This window comes from Theropithecus gelada, chromosome 6, assembly GCF_003255815.1.
Source record: "Theropithecus gelada isolate Dixy chromosome 6, Tgel_1.0, whole genome shotgun sequence".
Lineage (NCBI taxonomy): Eukaryota > Metazoa > Chordata > Mammalia > Primates > Cercopithecidae > Theropithecus > Theropithecus gelada.
Genome location: NC_037673.1, coordinates 66048296 through 66056459, shown reverse-complemented (window position 1 = coordinate 66056459; position 8164 = coordinate 66048296). Strand labels below are relative to the sequence as shown.

At 39.7% G+C, this 8164-nt stretch overlaps 1 pseudogene across 1 annotated transcript; it reads right to left on the bottom strand.

The window, feature by feature from the left end:
• Window positions 1-1497: 1497 nt before the first annotated feature.
• LOC112626055 lies at window positions 1498-3067 on the bottom strand (annotated as a pseudogene). Its single transcript, XR_003119824.1, has one exon. The product of XR_003119824.1 is annotated as an argininosuccinate synthase pseudogene (transcript).
• Between the last annotated feature and the right edge of the window lie 5097 nt (window positions 3068-8164).

Genomic DNA, 8164 nt, shown 5'->3' with positions numbered 1-8164 from the left:
ATGGGGAAAATGATCACAGTCAGTTTCCAGGGCAAGACTGAGGAAGAGAGAATTTGAGGTGTTTAGAGAAGGAAAGAGAGTCTTTTAGGGGCAGCCCTGGGCATCTATGAAAGATAAATAAGATAAGGAGATGGTGAATTGAAGGTGTTTTGCTATAGGTTATGAGTTGGGTTCCATTTGATGTTTTTCAACAGCCTCACTAAAGATTAAGACTGTTGTCTTTTAATTCTCAGCTATCAAACAACTGTTTACATATGACACTGCAGAGACTAGACCAAATAAAATTAATTATCCTTCCTAAATACTTCCTTTTGAACTTTTTCAGTTTTATATGAACAACTTTATCGAAGTATAGTTGACACAGTAGCACTGGCAGATAAAGTACCCATATTTAAAGTATACAGTTGGGTGCATTTTGACATGTATGAACCTCTGGGACATTATCACAATCACTATGATGAGCAGATCCAGCACTTTCAAAAGTTTTCTTGAATCTTTTAAATCCGTTACCTTGTTGCATTGTCCCCAGGCAACAGTTGATCTGATTTCTGTCATTATAGATTAGTTAATATTTTTTAGAATTTTATGTAAATGGAATCATTCAGTATGTACTGTTTTTTGAGGAGTAGGGGCTGGGCTCCTTTTACTCGGAATAATTATTTTGAAATTCGTGGTTTTTCATAGATCAATATCCCTTTTTTTTCCATAGATCATTTATCCCTTTTTACTGCTGAGTAGTATTCTATTGTGTGGATATACCACAGAGTGTTTATCTGTTGGTAGATATTTGAGTTGTTTCCAGTCTTTGACTATTTAAATAAAGCTGCTAGGAACATTCATGTTCATGCCTTTTTATGGACATGTGCTTTTGGGTAAATACTTAGGAACATAATTGCTGGATGATCTGGTAGGTATATGTTTATTATGAAGGTGCCAAACTGTTTTCCAAAGTGATTGTACTATCTCACACTCCCACTTGAAGTGTATGAATGTTCCATATGCTCCACATCCTCACTAGCACTTGGTATGCTCAGCTTTTTAAATTTTAGCCATTCAAATAGGTACATAGTGGCACATCAGTGTGGGTTTAATGTTTATGTCCTTAATGATTAACGATGTTGAATATGTGCTTATTTGCCACCCATATATCTTCTTTGTTCAAATCTTTTGTCCCCTTTTATTGATTGCTTGTATTCTTATTGATTTTAAGAGTTCTTTACATATTTTGGTTAAAAGTCTTTTAACAGACTGTAAATATTTTCTTCTAGTCTGTGATTTGTCTTTTAATTACCTAACAGTGTCTTTTATTTATTTATTTAGTTTTTATTTTAGGTTTGGAGGTACAGGCGAAGGTTTGCTACACAGGGAAACATGTGCCATGGGGGTTTGTACATATTATTTTGTCACCCAGGTAATGGTGTCCTTTAAAGAGCAGATGTTTTTAGTTTTGATGAAGTCTACTTTATTGATTTGTTTTCCTTTTTTTTTTTTTTGTTATCTTTTAATTGTCATTTTATAGCTCCCCACCGCAGCTGCCCCCCACCCTTCCCTTCGGTGACAACACAACGTCTGCAGGCTTCAGGGGGACCAGGGAACAAAGCTGGGGCCTGGCAGCCCCACTACGCTGCCGGCCAGGGAGGACAAGTCACAATTACAAATTATCACAACAATTAGTGCCTGTACTTGGGGGATCTGCAAATTGAGGAGGCCCCAGCTCCTCATTGTACACGGGTCTATTTGGCAGTGACCTTGCTCTGGAGACGATGATATTCCTTCAGCCTGAGGGAATTGATGTTGATGAACCCGGTGGCATCAATCGGCTCATAATCACCCTGCACGTTCATGCTCACCAGCTCCTCGTTGTAGAGAGACAGTGGGGACTCCCGGCCGAGGATGTACACCTGGCCCTTGAGGACGGACACCCGCACTTTCCCTTCCACTCGCTCTTGGGACTTGGCAATGCAGTGGCGGACAAATTCACACTCGGGGCTGTGCCAGAAACCGGTACACACCAGCTCAGCAAATTTCAAGCCCAGGCCTTGTTTGATTTTGCGCACTTCTCGGTCCATGGTGAAGTCCTCGATGTCTAAATGAGCGTGGTAAAGGATGGTGCCTGCTGGGGTCTCGTAGATACCTCGGGACTTCATTCCAATGAAGCGGTTCTCCACAATGTCAATACGGCCCACACCGTGCTTGCCCGCGACTTCGTTCAGGTACATGAAGAGCTCCAAGGAGGTCTGGTGAGTGGTGCCATCCTTGACGTTGGTCACCTTCACGGGGACCCCTTTTTTGAACTCGATCTCGAGAATGTCAGGGGTGTTGGGGGCTTTGGCCGGGTCCTGGGTCTTCGTGTAGAGACCTGGAGGCGCTTGGTTCTTGGGGTTCTCCAGGATTCCAGCCTCCTAGCTGATGTGCATGAGGTTCTCGTCCATACTCCATGGGCTCTTGGGGGTGACCGGGATGGGAATCCCGTGTTGCTTTGCGTATTCCATCAGGTCATTGCGGCCCTTGAACTGGTTGTAGAATTCGGTCATCCTCCAGGGAGCAATGACCTTTATCTGGGGGGCCAGAGAGTAGCAGGTGAGCTCAAACCGGACCTGATCATTCCCCTTTCCCGTGGCGCCATGGGACACATACTTGGCCCCCTCCCGCTGGGCGATTTCCACTTGTTTGCGGGCGATGCAAGGCCTGGCGAGAGAGGTGCCCAGGAGGTAGCGGTCTTCATACAGTGCGCTGGACTGGATGGCCGGCCAGATGAACTCCTCCACAAACTCCCTGCTGACATCCTCAATGAACACGTTTTTGGCTCCAAGCTTCAGTGCCTTCTTCCTGGCTTCCTCGAAGTCTTCCTTCTGGCCAATGTTGGCCAGATAGGCAATGACGTCGTAGCCTTGTTCCTTCAGCCACACGAGGATGCACGAGGTGTCCAGGCCGCCACTGTAGGCCAGAACCACGGAGCCTTTGCTGGACATAGTGTCTGGGATTGGAGGCGTGAGTTCCTGGCGTCTGGAATCTGTCTTCACGGTGCTGTGAACCACTCGGGCTCGGGCAGCGGTGGCAGGCGGCAGAGCAGCGATTTGTTTTCCTTTTATGAATAGTGCTTTTGGTGTCATATTTAAGAAATCTGTATCTAACTCAAGATCACAAAAAATTTATATGGTTTCTTCCAAAAGTTTTATAGTAGTAGGTTTATTTTCATATAGTTTTAGGTATATGAACCATTATTGTATATAGTATGAAGCATGGACTAAAGTTCTTCCTCTTCCTTCTCCTCCTCCTCTTCCATATAGTAATTCAATAATTCCAGTGCCCTTTGTTGAAAAGACTATTTTTTCTCTACCAAATTGCCTTTGCCCATAAAAAATCCATATATTTATGGGCAAATTTCTGGACTCTTTATTCTGTTCCATTGATCAATTTGTCTATCTTTGCATGAATAGCAGAGTGTTTTGATTACTAGCTTAGGGTAAGCCTTGAAAATAGGTGCTGTTAATCCTCCAACTTTGTTCTTTTTTTGTCAAATTGTTTTGGCTATTCTGTTCTTTGCACTTTCATATGAATTTTAGTTTGCTAATTTCTGGGGTTTTGATAGGAATTGCATTGACTCTAGATCATTTGGAGAGAATTAGCACCCTAACATTATTGAGTCTTCCAACTCATGGGTATGGTTTTTATTTAGCTCTTTTAAAATTAGCCTAGCAATGTTTTATCATTTTTGGTGCAGGCCTTGCACAATCTTTTGTCAGAATTATCCTTAAGTATTTCATTTGTTTGGATGGTTTACAAATGATATTTTTTTTCAATTTGTGATTTTTTGTTGTCAGCATATAGAAATATAATTGATTTTTGTATGTTGATCTTGAAACCTGTTGCCTTGCTTAACTCACTTATTAGTTTTGGTAGCATTTTTAAAGGTGAATAACTTTTGATGAGAATACTTGTCAGGATTATGTTTATGGGTGAAATATAGCTTTTGTCAGCACTGGTCTAGAGGTTTTTTTTTTTTTTTTTTTTTTTTTTCTCTCATCAGTGATGTCCTCCATGTGCTCTGGGAATGGCTCTGTGGTGGCCCTTCCAAAATAAAGGGTCTTTCATGGAGAATGGTTGGGGGCAAAATTATAGTAAGTCATTACTCCCAGATAGAAGCCAGGGAGTATGTCAAAGATATCCACTGGTGGGCAAGAATTATGAGAATTTAAATTAATATGAAAAGTCTATCCAAGGACACTCCTCACATACCAAATGGAGGTATGGCTACAGGAGGTGCTGTGCACCCTTACAGATAGTCATAGTGATGGGGCAGGGAGAAGGCTTATGAGTCACAGCAGTGGTTCTTATCCCCAGTGGTGAGAACATTCTTCTGAACAAACCCGGAGAGGAAGGGCTGACATGGAAGAGTGTTGGCTATATCTATATGATAGTGATGTCTAGATGATAACTGGAAAATTTAGTCAAAGCATCTAGAAATTTATTTCAATTCTTGGATTATTGTTCTCATATAGATGAGTTGTTGGGGGTGGCTTTGTCTGTTTTTAGCTGCTTATTTTATATCACAGAAGCGCAGCTGTAAAATAAAAAACAGCATGCTGCAGTAACAGATTGATTATGGTAAAGGAAGGATTGAAATGAGTCAAATAGAATATCAGTGTTTCTTTAATGGGAATTGGATGATACTGTTTGCTGTGACAAAAAGCCTGGCATAGGCAAAGAGAGTGATCAAATGATTGATGTCTCATGTCTCCTCTATAGAGTCCCTTTGTTCCAAGAAAATCCTTTGGGGGTACTATCGAGGGCAAAGATGATAGATAAACCAAGTGGGCAGAGGTCTAGGCTCTCCATCTTCCTCCATCTTACCCTAATTTCTCCGGTCAACCAGAAGACCTTCCTCTCCTTTGAGAAAAAAATCTAAAATGAGGCATACCTCATTTTATTGCATTTTACTTTATTGCATCTTACAGATATTGTGTTTTTCCAAATTGAAGATTTGTGGCAACACGGCATTGAACAAGTCCATTAGGGCCATTTTTTCAAAAGCGTGTGCTCACTTTGTGTGTGTGTCACATTTTGGTAATTCTTGCAATATTTCAAACTTTTCATTATTATATCTGTTATGGTGGTCTGTAATTAGTGATCTTTGATGTTACTATTGTAATTGTTCTGGGGCACTATGAGACATGTCCATGTAGGATAGCAAACTTAGTCTATAACTGGTGTGAATGTTCTGACTGCTCCACCAACTGGCTATTCCTCCATCTCTGTCCCCCTCCTCACGCCTCTCTATTCCTTGAGATACACCAATATTAGAATCAGTACAGTTAATAACCCTACAATGACCTCTACATGTTCAAGTGAAAGGAAAACTCTCACATCTCATTTTAATTCAAAAATTAGAAATGATTAAGCTTGGTGAAGAAGGCATGTCAACAGCTGAGAGAAGCTGAAAGCTAGGCCTCTTGTGCCAAATAGCCAAATCCTGAATGCGAAGGAAAAATTGTTGAGGAAAATTAAAAGAGCTTTTCCTGTGAATGCATGAATGATAAGCAAAAAGAGCTTTATTGCTGATATGGAGAAAGTTTTAGTAGTCTAGATAGAAGATCCAGCGATAACATTCTCTTAAACCAAAGCCTAATCTAGGGCAAGAGCCTAACTCTCTTCAATTCTTTGAAGGATGAGAGAGATAAGGAACCTATAGAAGAAAAGTTGGAATCTAGCAGAAGTTGGTTCTTGAGGTTTAAGGAAAGAAACTGTCTCTACAACATAACAACGCAAGGGGAAACAGCAAGTGCTGATGGAGAAGCTGCCGCAAGTTATCTAGAAAATCGAGTTAAGATCATTGATGAAGAGAGCTATACTAAACAACAGACTTTCAATGTAGATGGAATAACTTTATATTAGAGTAAGATGACATCTAAGACTTTTATAGCTAGAGAGAAGTCTTGTTTCAAAACTTAAAAGGACAGGCTGAGTCTTGTTAGGGGCTAATGCAGCTGGTGGCTTTAAGTTGAAGCTCATCTATTCTGAAAATCTTAGGGCCCTTAAGAATTATGCTAAATTCATGCTGCCTGTGCTCTATAAGTGAAAGAACAAAGACTGGATGACAGCAAATTTGTTTATAGCATGGTTTGCTGACGATTTTAAGCCTACTGTTGAGGCCTATTGCTCAGAGAAAAAGATTCCTTTCAAAATATTACTGATCATTGACAATGCACCTGGTCACCCAAGAGTTCTGTTGGAAATGTATGAGGAGGTCAATATTGTTTTCATGCCTGCTAACACAACATCCATTCAGTAGCCCGTGGATCAAGGAGCAATTTCAACTTTCAAGTCTTGTTATTTGAGAAACACATTTTGTAAGGCTATAGCTGCCATAGATAGTGATTTCTCTGATGGATCTTGGCAAAGTAAATTGAAAAAACCTTCTGGAAAGGATTCAGCATTATAAATACCATTAAGAACATTTGTGATTCATAGGAGGAGGTCAAAATACCAACATTAACAGGAGGTTGGAAGAAGTTGATTTCCACCCTCATGGATGACTTGGAGGGGTTCAAGGCTTCAGTGGAGGAAGTAACGCAGATGTGGTAGAAATAGCAAGCAAACCAGAATTAGAGATGAAGACTGAAGATGTGACTGAATTCCTGCAATGTTATGATCCAACTTGAATGAATGAGAGGTTGCTTTTCATGAATGAGCAAAGAAAGTGGTTTTTTAAGATGGAATCTACTTCCAGTGAAGATGTGGTGAACATTGTTGAAATGACAACAAAGGATTTAGAATATTACATAAAACTAGTTGATAAAGCAGCAGCAGGGTTTGAGAGCATTGACTTCAATTTTGAAAGAAGTTCAACTGTGGGTGAAATGCTATCAAATAACATTGCTTACTACAGATTTTTTTTTTGTATTAGAAGAGCCAATTGATACTGCAAACTTTATTTCTTATTTTAAGAAATTGCCACAGTCAGAGGCATAACAGAAAAAAAAAAAAAAAAAAAAGAAAACTTCAGGTCAATATCCTCGATGAATAATTATACCAAAATCCTCAACAAAATACTTGCAAACTGAACCCAGCAGCACATCAAAAAGCTAATCCACCATGATGAAGTAGGTTTTATCTCTTGGATGCAAGAATGGTTCAACAATATGCAAATCAATAAATGTAATTCATCACCTAAACATAACTAAAGCCAGAAATCACTTGATTATCTCAAAAGATGCAGCAAAGGCTTCTGATAAAATTCAGTGTCCCTTCGTGTTAAAAAACTCTCAATGCACTAGGTATTGAAAAAACATACCTCAAAATAATAACAGCCATCTATGAGAAATCCACAGCCAACATCATATTGAGTGGTCAAAAGCTGGAAAAATTCCCCTTGAAAACCAGCACAAGACAAGGATGCCTTCTCTCACACTCCAATTCAGCATAGTGTTAGAAGTCCTGGCCAGAGCAATCAGGCAAGAGAAAGAAATAAAGGGCATACAAATAGGAAGAGAGGAAGTCAAACTATCCCTGTTTGCAGACAACATGATTCTATATCTAGAAAATCTGATGGTCTTGGTCTATAGCTACTTCAACAGATAAACTACTTCAGCAAAGTTTCAGGATACAAAATCAATGTACAAAAATCACTAGCATTCCTATACAGCAACAGCAATCAAGCCGAGACCCAAATCAGGGACACAATCCCATTCACAAGTACCACAAAAGGAATAAAATACCTAGGAATACAGATAACCAGGGAAGTGAAAGATCTCTACAAGGAGAATTACAAAACACTGCTCAAGTCAGAGATGGCATAAACAAATGGAAAAACATTTCATATTCATGGATAGGAAGAATCAGTATTGTTAATATGGCCATATGCTGTCCAAAACAATTTACAGATTCAATGCTATTCGTATTAAACTACTAAAGACATTCTTCACATAACTAGAAAAAAAACATTTAAAATTTACATGGAACCAAAAAAGAGCCTGAACAGCCAAGGCAATCCTAAGCCAAAAAGAACAAAACTGGAGGCATCACACTACCTGACTTCAAATTACACTACAGAGCTACAATGATGAAAACAACATGATACTGGCATAAAAAAACAGACACACAGACCAATGGAACAGAATAGAGAACTCAGAAGTAAGGCCATACACCAGAGCCATCTGATCTT